We start from the raw sequence: 14,845 nt of genomic DNA, 5'->3' as shown, positions 1-14,845 counted from the left end.
AAATAGCGCCCCCTAGTGTACTAGTTGAAGTAGGAGGCTCAGGGACATCAGCGGTGATTCACTGCTAAATTAGTTGGTAGATTTTTAGCAAGGAGGGCATAGATGCTACAGGGAGAACAGATTAAACCTCCCGATTCACTACACTAACATCTCCAGGCAGGGAAAACAAGACATAAAGATTAAGACAAGGACGTGAGTCTGTTACTGGGAGCACTTTAATAAACAGAAACTAACTCTGGATATACAGCACAGTGTCAACAACGTTTGCCAGTTCTTGTTAGGCTCACATAACTCTGATTCACGGGAAGCACAGGCATCGTTTAGACTAGAGGATAAAGGATCCGTGGCCTTAGAAGGCATCCTAACCCCCACCTACTGCCGGTGCATGATGCCCTTACTAGTCTGCTGCAGTTTCCACGGTATGCATCTGATGAAGTGAGCTGTAGCTCACGAAAGCTCATGCTCAAATAAATTGGTTAGTCTCTAAGGTGCCACAAGTACTCCTTTTCTTTTTGCAAACAGGAGAGAGGATCCTCACTGCATTTTCCACTTTCATGCACCCGATGAAGTGAGCTGTAGCTCACGAAAGCTTATACTCAAATAAATTGGTTAGTCTCTAAGGTGCCACAAGTCCTCCTTTTCTTTTTGTGAATACAGACTAACACAGCTGCTACTCTGAAAAGGGATCAGTGTCTTTTGGAAGCTTTAGGACAGGTTTTTGTTATGCTTGATGAGGAGTTAGGTGACTGCAGAATTGTCACCGAAGTTAAGTCGGCCAAGGGGGCTGGATGGCTCAAGACATGGGGGTGGGGTGGGGGCTTAGTAATTGGGAGCCTTTTGTCTCTAGGTCCCATGGTTCGAATGCCACCTAGATTATTAACAGTGTTCAATCACCACCAAACACTAGTCTGTGTGAAACATTGCTTGTCTCAGCCCACCTCCCAGTAAATAAGGAACCAGCCTCTAGCTGGGAGTCTGGGAGATTTCAGCTATCCTCATATTGACTGGGTACATGCCACCTCAAGACGGGATGCAGAGATAAAGTTTCTTGACACCTTACTTGACTGCTTCTTGGAGTAGTAGTCCTGGAACCCACAAGAGGAGAGGCAGCTCTTGATTTTGTCCTAAGTGGAGCACAGGATCTGGTCCAAGAGGTGAATGTGGTTGGACCACTTGGTAATAGTGACCATAATTACAGTCATGCTGGAAGGGCATAACGAGTGGGTTCCCGCAGGGATCGGTTCTGGGTCTGGTTCTGTTCAATATATTCATCAGTGATTTAGATAATGGCATAGAGAGTACACTTATAAAGTTTGTGAACGATACCAAGCTGAGAGGGGTTGCAAGTGCTTTGGAGGACAGGATTAAATTTCAAAATGATCTGGACAAATTGGAGAAATGCTCTGAAGTAAATAGGATGAAATTCAATAAAGACAAATGCAAAGTGCTCCATTTAGGAAGGAACAATGAGTTGCACACATTCAAAATGGAAAATGACTGCCTAGGAAGGAGTACTGCAGAAAGGGATCTGAGGGTCATAGTGGACACCAAGCTAAATATAAGTCAACAGTGTAACACTGTTTTAAAAAAAAGAAAAAAGAACATGTATTAGCAGGAGTATTGTAAGCAAGACACGAGAAGCAATTCTTCCACTCTACTCTGCTGATTAGGCCTCAGCTGGGGATTGTGTCCAGTTCTGGGCACCACATTTCAGGAAAGATGTGGACAAACTGGAGAGAGTCCAGAGAAGAGCAACAAAAATGATTAAAGATCTAGAAAACATGACCTATGAGGGAAGATTGAAAAAATTGGGTTTGTTTAGTCTGGAGAAGAGAAGACCAAGAGGGGACATGATAACAGTTTTCAAGTATGTAAAAGATTGTTACAAGGAGGAGGAAGAAAAATTGTTTTTCTTAACCTCTGAGGATAGGACAAGAAGCAATGGGCTTAAATTACAGTGATGAACTGTTCAATCAATATGAAACTGGCCATGATGGACAACACGTTCAGCCCCACTTCTTATGCCCTCCCACCAAATCAGACATAATTCAGCCATAGCCCAGAGTAAAGCCAATGACTTACCAAAGGGATGCATCTGGCACTTGTGCCCTGAAGATTGGTAAATTCAGGTTCTGGAAAATGCTCCAGGAGCAATTCCACAACCAGAGACACTTCACTAAATATACGCTGAACAGTACACATCTGCAGATGCATCTCGCAAGGAGTGGACATACTCCAGCCAATAGATGGAATAGCAGTAAACATTAGTCCCTCAAGTTGCCTCCCCCTTTTCCAGACTGACTTTCAACCAGTTGTTCTCCTACCCAGGTCCCTCCTTTGGCCAGGTAAACGCTACCATCTACATCTTCAGAAAGGAGGATTAGAGCGCAGTGTCATCCACATGCCAATGATACTGCAGCCCAAATGGTCTCCTCTAACAGCCTTGTATCTACTGAACAAGAGGGGTGGCAAATTCTGTGTCTTCTGCCTGCTCTTAAAGTTTGCTCACTTGCCCTGATTAAATTTTCCCTCTTCACTTTTGCTCCATCCAACCTTTCTTTGCCACCCTGCTCGTTGGTTGCTGGGAGCAACACCCTGCAAATGTGGGCCATATTAGCATAACTGCGCGCAGCAATAAGCATTCGGGAAATTAATCTTCATGTTAATTGTTTGATTGTAAACTGCCTCTTGGAGGTTAAAAGCAGTAAAAAATAAAAAGAAGAGGAACCAAAGAACTTCTATTTCCAAAACAACAGCCCTCTACCCTCATTAAATAGAAGAGATTCTCAATTAGCTGTCACTAGTACTGGGGCTAATGGCCATGTGTGCAGACCAGCCACTAATGTATTACAAGCACAAATCTATGATCCCAAATGTGGATCCCAAATGCTGCCCTGCACCCATGTGAGGCACCGCAAATGGCAAGGTAAGCTGCAAAAGCATGCAGATTTTAGAGCACTTTGAAGAATCAACCTTTAAACAGACCGGACTTCTCACGCTTCTAGCTGAGCTGGTGCTCCACTCCACTGAACAGGGCTGATTGCGTCCAGCGGGTCAAACATACGCCACCTGATATACTGCACTAGTCCAGGCCGCATCTCTGCTGCATAGCATATGCCACACTCCGTGGTAAATGCCCAGCAGATGTCAAGATGATGTCTCCAAATTCTGTTTTACTTCAGACCGAACATTTAAACCCCAGTCTTTAGAGGAAACAGCCAACATGTCACCTCACTGGGTACTCTCAGCCTCACCAGCACCAGATCTCAGGAGCAGAGATTTGATGAGGTGATGCACAAGGTTCAAATCCCTGGTAAAAATGTCATCACTTTTCCGAAGAGCAGAGTGAGAGCATGCAGCCCCGTGGGACAACAGTTCCCCTAGGATCAAAGCCACTGCTTCCTGCTGCTGTTTGCCAAACAGCTTTTAAAACAATCCAATTAGGTGAGCAGTAAAATATGTGCTAAGCATTGACATTGTGTATGAAAGAGACACACTCCAGGGCCTCCAGCTAATCAATGAAGTGGATGTAGAGTGTCTGATTCAATTATCTGCTCTTTTCAATCAAAGATTCTCTAACTGAGAGCCTGAGCTGAGATCCCACGATGGGGCCTGATCCAGCATGGCCAGCTCTCATGATTTGTAGCATGAGACTCGGGATATTTGATGTTTTACATAAAGCCCCTGCTGCTCCTGGAGGCACTAATTAGGGGAGAATCTCAGCGTTCATTTAATAAAAGAAATAAGCTTCTAGCCCTCATCATTGCAGAGAAAAGCTCGAAAATGTGACCTCAGTGTGACCCTGCTGGCTCAGAAACCAGGAGGCAAAGACAAAGCACCCACATCTTGGCTTTTTTTAATTTCATGATTAAGCCAATCTCCTGATTTTGGGGGCCCACATCATAACTTTTGAACGTTTGAGTTTGGCAATACTGCAGATCATGCCAGGCAGAACCTGTCTTCCATAGCAAGTGCCTGTGTTACTTGTCCAATGCTTCGCGTGTCCCCTTTTTAGTTCTGGAATAATGGATGGTGGTTGACTTCTCCATCATAATCCCAGAGCATGGCACTGGAGAGGGCCTTAAAGTTCAGTTACATCTCCAAACTCCTCCAAAGGCTGGAAGTGCTTGGATCAAGAGTTTTGCTTTGGGGCCCTAATATCGAAACAGAGAACAGCAATATTATCAAACACTTCTCCCTTTTCTGCATTATTGTTGATAATTCTACCATTTCCATCTAGTAATGGACCAATACCTCTGACAGGATTCTTTTTGTTCCTAGTACATTTAAAGAACTCCTTCCCCTCCTCCTCCCCTTAACTCTGCTGGCCATTGACTTCTTCTTGTGTCCCTTGGCTTCCCTTATCAATTTTCTGCAATTCCTAACTTTTGATTTCATAGACTTTAAAGTCGTTACCATCAATTTCCACTTTCTTCCATGTGTTTGATATACACACAGAGCTGCCTTTGCCTTCCCTCTAAATTGGGTTGGTTTTTTAAACCAGCACAACCTTCTTCCTCGATTGTGGTTTTTTGAGCTTCTAGTAAGGTGTTCTGAAATGATTCCCAACGATCATTCTTTTCTGATTAAATTCTTCCTCCTAGCTGATTTAGCTCATAACTGTTTTGAGCTTTGTGGAAATGGCCCTATTAAAGCACCAGGTATGTATATTACTGGTCTGGACTTTATTCTACTTGCATGTTATAAATGTGATCAAGTTATGATCACTAGTACCTAAGCTACCATTATTTTTAGCTCTGTGATCTGTTCCTTTCTCTCTTAGGACAAGGTCTAATAAAGAATTCCTCCGTGTTGGCTGCAACACCTTTAGAGTTAGGAAATTGTCGTATGGCGTGTTTAGAAATTCCAAGGCTGTTTTAGTGCTGGCAGCATGCGACCGCCAGCATATGTCACTCACACTGAAGTCCCCTATGATCATGCAGCTTTTTTCCTACACATTGTAGATAGGCGCATAAGGAACTGGTTATCCTATTCCCTAGTCTGATTTGGTGGTCTGTAGCAGACACGAACTAATACCCCAGCTTGTACTTTATTTGTTAGGGCATTGATCCATAAGCATTCCAGATCATTTTCTTCCACGCTACCAGTGATGTGGAAACAGGTACTGCCCTTTTGGACATAGAGAGCCTCTCCCCTACTCCTGTGAGGAAACCTGACTGGAGCTGGGGCCTAGAAGTTTGGGGACCTAGAGACAGGGCCAGGAGGCTGAGCTCCAGATCAGAAGAGCTGGTGGGATGGGCTGTGAGAACATACTGGGATGGAAGAGGAGCTCGAGCTGCGACAGATGACACCAGAGTTAAGTACAGACTGTTGTGAGGTGCAGGACTTTATTTTGGGACCTCAAGGAGTGTTAAGAACTGCTTTTGTTCTTAAGCCAGCCCCACGCAAAGGGTGCGTTACCCACATGAACACCTGCATGCAGCTCTTAAGGTAAGCAACCGTTTTCATGTTCTCTCCACAGGTACTAATGCGGAGAGTGGATTAGGCTAGGATTCACGATGTGTCAGAGAGACTGCCGAGACTCATCAAGCCCTCGGATCGCTACCCCTTCCTGCTTCTCCACGTGGGCACCAATGATACTGCCAAGAATGACCTTGAGCGGATCACTGCGGACTACGTGGCTCTGGGAAGGAGGATAAAGGAGTTTGAGGTACAAGTGGTGTTCTCATCCTTCCTCCCCGTGGAAGGAAAAGGCCGGGGTAGGGACCCTCGAATCGTGGAAGTCAACGAATGGCTACACAGGTGGTGTCGGAGAGAAGGCTTTGGATTCTTTGACCTTGGGATGGTGTTCCAAGAAGGAGGAATGCTGGGCAGAGACGGGCTCCACCAAACGAAGAGAGGGAAGAGCATCTTCGGAAGCAGGCTGGCTAAGCGAGTGAGGAGGGCTTTAAACTAGGTTCACTGGAGAAAGGAGACCAAAGCCCTGAGGTAAGTGGGGAGTGGGATACCGGGAGGAAGCATGAGCAGGAGAACACAAAAGGGGAGGGCTCCTGCCTCATACTAAAAAAACAGGACAAACAGCAAGTTATCTCAAGTGCCTATACACAAATGCAAGAAGCCTGGGAAACAAGCAGGGAGAACTGGAAGTCCTGGCACAGTCAAGGAATTATGATGTGATTGGAATAACAGAGACTTGGTGGGATAACTCACATGACTGGAGTACTGTCATGGATGGTTATAAACTGTTCAGGAAGGACAGGCAGGGCAGAGAAGGTGAGGGAGTTGCACTGTATGTAAGGGAGCAGTATGACTGCTCAGAGCTCAAGTATGAAACTGTAGAAAAACCTGAGAGTCTCTGGATTAAGTTTAGAAGCGTGAGCAACAAGGGTGATGTCGTGGTGGGAGTCTGCTATAGACCACCGGACCAGGGGGATGAGGTGGACGAGGCTTTCTTCCGGCAACTAACGGAAGTTACTAGATCGCAGGCCCTGGTTCTCATGGGAGACTTCAATCACCCTGATATCTGCTGGGAGAGCAATACAGCGGTGCACAGACAATCCAGGAAGATTTTGGAAAGTGTAGGGGACAATTTCCTGGTGCAAGTGCTGGAGGAACCAACTAGGGGCAGTGCTTTTCTTGACCTGCTGCTCACAAACTGAGAGGAATTAGTAGGGGAAGCTAAAGTGGATGGGAATTAGTAGGGTCACTGGGAAGCAGTGACTATGAGATGGTCGGGTTCAGGATCATGACGCAGGGAAGAAAAGAGAGCAGCAGAATACAGACCCTGGACTTCAGAAAAGCAGACTTTAACTCCCTCAGGGAACTGATGGGCAGGATCCCCTGGGAGAATAACATGAGGGGAAAGAAGTCCAGGAGAGCTGGCTGTATTTTAAAGAATCCTTATTGAGGTTACAGGAACAAATCACCCCAATGTGTAGAAAGAATAGTAAATATGGCAGACGACCAGCTTGACTTAATAGTGAAATCGTTGCTGATCTTAAACACAGATCTTCCATTTACAAGAAGTGGCAGACTGGACAAATGACCAGGGAGGAGTATAAAAATATTTTTCAGGCATGCAGGAGTGAAATCAGGAAGGCCAAATCAAACCTGGAATTGCAGCTAGAAAGAAATGTTAAGAGTAACAAGAAGGGTTTCTTCAAGTACGTTAGCAACAAGAAGAAAGTCAAGGATAGTGTGGGCCCCTTACTAAATGAGGGAGGCAACCTAGTGACAGAGGATGTGGAAAAAGCTAATGTACTCAATGCTTTTTTTTACCTCTGTCTTCACGAACAAGCTCAGCTCCCAGACTGCTGCACTGGGCAGCACAGCATGGGGAGGAGGTGACCAGCCCTCTGTGGAGAAAGAAGTGTTCAGGACTATTTAGAAAAGCTGGACGAGCACAAGTCCATGGGGCCGGATGTGCTGCATCCGAGAGTGCTAAAGGAGTTGGCGGATGTGATTGCAGAGCCATTGGCCGTCTCTGAAAACTCATGGTGATCGGGGAGGTCCCAGACGACCGGAAAAAGGCTAATGTAGTGCCCATCTTTTAAAAAGGGAAGAAGGAGGATCCTGGAAACTACAGGCCAGTCAGCCTCACCTCAGTCCCTGGAAAAATCACGGAGCAGGTCCTCAAGGAATCAATTCTGAAGCACTTAGAGGAGAGGAAAGTGATCAGGAACAGACAGCATGGATTCACCAAGGGCAAGTCATGCCTGACTAATCTAATTGCCTTCTATGACGAGATAACTGGCTCTGTGGATGAGGGGAAAGCAGTGGACGTGTTTTTCCTTGACTTTAGCAAAGCTTTTGACACTGTCTCCCACAGTATTCTTGCCAGTAAATTGAAGAAGTATGAGCTGGATGAATGGACGATAAGTTGGATAGAAAGCTGGCTAGATTGTCGGGCTCAACAGGTAGTGATCAATGGCTCCATGTCTAGTTGGCAGCCGGTATCAAGCGGTGTCAGGGGTCGGTCCTGGGGCTGGTTTTGTTCAATATCTTCATTAATGATCTGGAGGATGGTGTGGATTGCACCCCCAGCAAGTTTGCAGATAACACTAAACTGGGAGGAGAGGTAGATACGCTGGAGGGTAGGGATAGGATACAGAGGGCCCTAGACAAATTAGAGGATTCGGCCAAAAGAAATCTGATGAGGTTCAACAAGGACAAGTGCAGAGTCCGGCACTTAGGACAGAAGAATCCCATGCACCACTACAGACTAGGGACCGAATGGCTAGGCAGCAGTTCTGCAGAAAAGGACCTAGGGGTTACAGTGGACGAGAAGCTGGATATAAGTCAACAAGAAGGCCAAGAAGGCCAATGGCATTTTGGGATGTATAAGTAGGGGCATTGCCAGCAGATCGAGGGTCGTGATCATTCCCCTCTATTCGACATTGGTGAGGCCTCATCTGGAGTACTGTGTCCAGTTTTGGGCACCACACTACAAGAAGGATGTGGATAAATTGGAAAACGTCCAACGGAGGGCAACCAAAATGATTAGGGGACTGGAACACATGACTTATGAGGAGAGGCTGAGGGAACTGGGATTGTTTAGTCTGTGGAAGAGAAGAATGAGGGGGGATTTGATAGCTGCTTTCAACTACCTGAAAGGGGGTTCCAAAGAGGATGGATCTAGACTGTTCTCAGTGGTAGCTGATGACAGAACAAGGAGTAATGGTCTCAAGTTGCAGTGGGGCAGGTTTAGGTTGGAAATTAGGAAAAACTTTTTCACTAAGAGGGTGGTGAAACACTGGAATGCGTTACCTAGGGAGGTGGTGGAATCTCCTTCCTTAGAAGTTTTTAAGGTCAGGCTTGACAAAGCCCTGGCTGGGATGATTTAGTTGGGGATTGGTCCTGCTTTGAGAAGGGGGCTGGACTAGATGACCTCCTGAGGTCCCTCCCAACCCTGATATTCTATGATATTCTATGACTTGCAAGACGGCGCTAAGAGGGGGAGGGTGCCTGCAAAGCAACCCTGGCCACGAAGGGGTGCTCATTAAATGACCACCTCACTACACATGGTGCTAGGCATGCCCAGAGACATAGTGAGGTAGAGTCCTTGTCCTGCAGAGTTTGGGCAGACATAGGGGAAATCGAGGCACACAGGGAGTGGTGAAGTGATATGCTTGAGGTCATTATTTGGATGCTGCGTGGGCACTGGGCACTCACTCTTGCTAACATCTGGGCCATCCATCAGTGGTTCATTGAGACAATATTCTCTCCAGGGCCACTTGATGTCTTCCCCTTCTGTTAGCACCTTTTCATCTACTGCCCTGATAACACAGTCTGTTGGGGAGTGAAGGTTTTAGTGAGTTTCTTAACGGTGTTGAAAGGTCCCTTGCCACAGTCACTCAGTATGCTGCTGGTTATGGTCACTGTCTACTGACAGATCCCTGTTTGTCCCATCATCAGCCACGAGGTCTTTCAACCATGCTTCCTGGATACAAGCTGTGCCGTTTCAATATGTCTTTTCATGCTGTATCCGATCGCTTTCCTGGCCAATTCAAAATGTTAACGTATCATGGGGTTTTGCTGCTGGACCCGTGGGGCCCAGAAATAGAAAGGAACCCATGAGAGAGCCAATGTGTGAATACAGGAGACCAGGGTTCAAATGGGAAAGTTCTAGTTTAGTGGTTTCTCGGTCCTAGTCCCACAGTGGAAGTCTGTTTATATCACAGCAATTGTGAAATCTGGTACAGTTGGGAATCTGCACTCAGGGGAAGCCCAGAAGGGCACAGAAGAGATGCTGCTGGTCAGGATCAAGATGCACTGGCAGAGCTGGGCAGGGGATACTGGGACTGGACCAGCAGGGATGCTGCAGGCCAGGATCAAGATGTGTTTGCAAGGCCCAAGGCTGCCACAGGTCCGAATTGAGGTGCATTGGCAGAGATGAGGACTTGAACAGCCGATGTCCTGCAGGTCCGAATCAAGGTGTGAGCCATGCAGAGCAGTGTGAGGGTCCCTTGGGTTGGAGCCTCAGGGATTGAGGAGCATTGGCAGAGCTGTGTGGGCCTCCTCAGAAAGTTTACTCAGAGCATGTCCCCACGATTCCTGGCTTGGCCAGGCCTATTATTGAGCCAAGTGGAACTCATGGCTGGCTCATTGGCTTGGCAGTACCCAGAATGCCTTGCCAGCACCCAGAATGCCTTGCCAGCTCCTATCGATGTCGAGCACCTGCTGGCGTCTGATCACAGGGAGGATTTAGAGCATCACTCAAACGTTGGCAAAGCAGGCGAGTGAGTGACTCTGGCATCGGTCGCTTTGTCTGTACATTCCACCGCAGAGCTCACCCCAGCCGGAGCCTTGGGGCTTGGCCAGGCACAGCGCCCGACTGCAGGGCTGTGCACATAAGCACAAGGTAAAAGGGGAGGAGCAGGGAGCACTGCAGAACATGATACAGCATCAATGAGACAGAAAGAGCGAGCGAGCGAGAGAGAGACACCCTCCTTTGTCCAGGCACCAAAGACTCTCCTTGGCATTAGCATGATCAGGAGCGCCCTGAATCCTATCTCTCAACAGATACATCCATGTTCCACCCACACCCTGCCCCTTTTTACCCTAAAAGTAAGGGAGTCAGTGCACAAGGGACTCCCCACAACCCAGAGCTTAACCTCATGCCTGCATGGAGCCTCCAGTCACACCTGCCCTAGAGACCAATAGCCTTGTGTACCCCATGCAAGGATCTGTAAGGTCAAGGCAACTGTCTGCCTTCACCCTCCTTTAAGGCTGGCCTTAAGATAACCCACAAGTAAGACAAGTCTCTTGTCCAAGGTCAACCAGCTAGAGAGGGCCAGATGCCAGATTAGAAACCACAATTCTCTCACCTCCCAGGCCCCACTAGCACTTGTGACCTCCCAGAGGTCATTAGTCCAAGGCCAATGCTGTGTGCTCACCTACCAGTCTCATGAGCCCTCACACCCAGTTCGAGGAGGTGCATTCTCAGTGCAAACATGCAAAGGATCCACAGCTGGGCTCAAGCACCATGTTCTCTCTGTGAATGGAGATGAAGGGAGCTCTCAGCTGAAGATTCATTGAGCCCCTTTGGGTGAGCACAGAGAGAAGTCACAGCCCTCAAAGCAGGCATGTGTCAAAGAGGATGCTGGGCAGAGTCTTTTGTCAAAGACTCACAGACAAAGTCAGCTCCCAGACTGCTGCACTGGGCAGCACAGTATGGGCAGGAGGTGAGCAGCCCTCAATGGTGAAGGGCGCAGAAGAGATGGTTAAGGACTATTTAGAAACGCTGGGCATGCACAAGTCCATAGGTCCGGATCTAATGCATATGAGGGTGCTGAGGGAGTTGGCTGATGTGATTGCAGAGTCATTGGCCATTATCTCTGAAAACTCATGGCAATCGGGGGAGGTCCTGGATGACTGGAAAAAGGCAAATGTAGTGCCCATCTTTTAAAAGGGGAAGAAGGAGAATCCAGGGAACTACACACCAGTCAGCCTCACCTCAGTTCCTGGAAAAATCATGAAGCAGGTCCTCAAGAAATCCATTTTGAAGCACTTGGAGGAGAGGAAGGTGATCAGGAACAGTCAGCATGGATTCACCTGACCAACCCAATTGCCTTCTATGAAGAGATAACTGGCTCTGTGGATATGGGGAAAGCGGTGGACGTGATATACCTTGACTTTAGCAAAACTTTCAATATGGTCTCCCACAGTATGGATTGGATGAATGGACTATAAGGTGGATAGAAAGCTGGCTAGATCGTCAGGCTCAACAGATAGTGATCAACGGCTCAATGTCTAGTTGGCCGCTGGTATCAAGTGGAGTGCCCCAGGGGTCAGTCCTGGGGCCAGTTTTGTTCAACATCTTCATTAAGGATCTGGATGATGGGACGGATTGAACCCTCAGCAAGTTTGTGGATGACACTAAGCTGCGGGGAGAGGTAGATATGCTGGAGGGTAGGGGTGTGTGACCTAGACAAATTAGAGGATTGGGCCAAAAAGAAATAGATTCATGGACTCATAGACATTAAGGTCAGAAGGGAGCATTATGATCATCTAGTCTGACCTCCTGCACAATGCAGGCCACAGAATCTCACCCACCCACTCCTGCAATAAACCTCTCACCTATGTCTGAGCTATTGAAGTCCTCAAATCTTGGTTTAAAGACTTCAAGAAGCAGAGTATCCTCCAGCAAGTGACCCATGCCCCATGCTACAGAGGAAGGTGAAAAACCTCCAGGGCCTCTTCCAGTCTGCCCTGGAGGAAAATTCCTTCCCGACCCCAAATATGGCGATCAGCTGAACCCTGAGCGTGTGGGCAAAATTCATCAGCCAGATACCCAGGAAAGAATTCTCTGTAGTAACTCACATTCCACCCCATCTAACATCCCATCTCAGGCCATTGGGCCTATTTACCATGAATATTTAAAGATCAATTAATTGCCAGAATCATGTTATCCCATCATACAATCTCCTCCATAAACTTATCGAGTTTAATCTTAAAGCCAGATAGGTTTTTTGCCCCCACTGCTTCTCTTGGAAGGCTATTCCAAAACTTCACTCCTCTGATGGTTAGAAACCTTCGTCTAATTTCAAGTCTAAACTTTCCGATGACCAGTTTATATCCATTTGTTCTTGTGTCCACATTGGTGCTAAGCTTAAAGAATTCTTCTCCCTGATGAGGTTCAACAAGGACAAGTGCACTTAGGACGGAAGAATCCCATGCACGGCTACAGGCTGGGGACTGACTGGCTAAGCGGCAGCTCTGCAGAAAAGGACCTGGGGATTATAGTGGACGAGAAGCTGGATATGAGCCAACAATGTGCCCTTGTTGCCAAGAAGGCTAATGGCATATTGGGCTGCATTAGTAGGAGCATTGCCAGCAGATCAAGGGAAGTGATTATTCCCCTCTATTCGGCACTGGTGAGGCCATATCTGGAGTACTGCATCCAGTTTTGGGCTCCCCACTAGAAAAAGGATGTGGACAAATTGGAGAGAGTCCAGCGGAGGCCAACAAAAATGATTAGGGGGCTGGGTCACATGACTAACGAGGAGAGGCTGAGGGAACTGGGCTTATTTAGTCTGCAGAATAGAAGAGTGAGGGGGGATTTGATAGCAGCCTTAAACTACCTGAAGGGGGGGTTCCAAAGAGGATGGAGCTCGGCTGTTCTCAGTGGTGGCAGATGACAGAACAAGGAGCAATGGTCTCAAGTTGCATTGGGGTGGTCTAGGTTGGATATTAGGAAACACTATTTCACTAGGAGGGAGGTAAAGCACTGGAATGGGTTACCTAGGTAGGTGGTGGAATCGCCATCCTTAGAGGTTTTTAAGGCCTGTCTTGACAAAGCCCTGGCTGAGATGATTTAGTTGGGGTTGGTCCTGCTTTGAGCAGGGGGTTGGACTAGATGACCTCCTGAGGTCTCTTCCAACCCTGATCTTCTCTGATTCTATGAAATCCAAGTCAACAGAGGGTTGAGTTAGAGGTGGGAGAATGGGAAAGCCTTTTGAACGGCCAATAAAGTGCTTTGTTTGGGCACGTGTGGAAAAACCCAGGGACACATGCAGGAGTGTTCACAGAGATGGTGCCAACATACCAATCACGCACTAATGATGGCAGAAGTGCACCCATTTACACCAGATTTGAACTGTGCCCATTGAGCCTGGATCTCTTCTCACACTGGTTTTACACTGGCCTGTCTCCATTGACTGCCATGGAGTTGCTCCTGATTTACACTACTGGGAGAGGCGGTAGTTACTAGATAGACTCAAAGGCAGTTCTATTAGCCCGCTGCATGAACACAGACAAACCTGCCCCGCTAAGCAGCTGCAGCTTACAGAAAGAAGCTCTCCGTCCCACCCTTCTTAAGGAATGGATTGTTCCTATTTTCACTGTCAAGTGAAAACGCTTTAGACAAAGACAGAGCAGTATGCAGGGGGCGGGGGGTCAGTTTTCTTCAGCACACCGTGGAGGAGCAGGAATGCGCCATTCCCAAAAGAGGTTTTGTCGTTGTTCATGTCTAAATCAGGGTAAGGTGATGTTCCGGAAGGTTCTGTGAGGGGCTGAGGGTATACAAGAGGCAGACGCCCCATACAGATAGTTCTGTGGATACACCACAAGCCTAACCAGCAGCACTTCTCTTCTGCCACGACTGCCAATTACACTCAGCTGTGAAAGGGTTGGTTATTTTCGCCCTGGACAAATATCCACTGGAGAACTAACAATTCCCACTTGTGACCTCTGGCAAATCAGGATTTGAACCCAGGACTCCCAGAGGCCAGGGGAAGTTTATTTTCAAAACCACTAATTCCACTTAAGATTTTCACGTTTCCTAATGCCACTAAACTGCCAGGTGTTAATACCCTTCCACATCCTTGGGAGAACCCACCGTATGTTAGCCATTATCTGTTCACAAAACAAGGATAGCCTAGGGTGCTGTCTGCTGATCGGCAAAGCTGAGCCGGGGGGACTCAGGACAGGAATAGCAGGAGATACCACACGGGTTTAGGTGCATTGTACTTCACAAACTACAGCGTGCACCCCCATAGGTGTAGAGAACAGAGCTGAGAAACTTGATTTGTGACTTTATATATTAATCCTATGTTACTTTTCCTTCTATTCATGGGCTCTCATTTTTACAAGTACTTAGACAATCACTGGCATTTCATCACAAACCCTGGCGTTTTCACAAATTTTAGCATGTGCAATCATTCATCTGAAAATTCATGTTCGCTATTTGTTAGATTCGTCCTTTGAAAGTTTCAAGTCATCCAATCAGGGAGCAGAAAAACTACCATGGGACTTGGATGCTCAGCTAGACACTATAAATAGTGAACAGTTGAAGAGAACACTTTGCTCAAATCCCATCACCTAGAAGTACTTTCATCCAGATTATTCAGTGGAGTCTTATGAGTAATAAGCACATTTGAAAAAC

Source organism: Eretmochelys imbricata, chromosome 10, assembly GCF_965152235.1.
Source record: "Eretmochelys imbricata isolate rEreImb1 chromosome 10, rEreImb1.hap1, whole genome shotgun sequence".
Taxonomy (NCBI): Eukaryota; Metazoa; Chordata; order Testudines; family Cheloniidae; genus Eretmochelys; species Eretmochelys imbricata.
Note: the sequence above shows the minus strand (reverse complement) of the source record.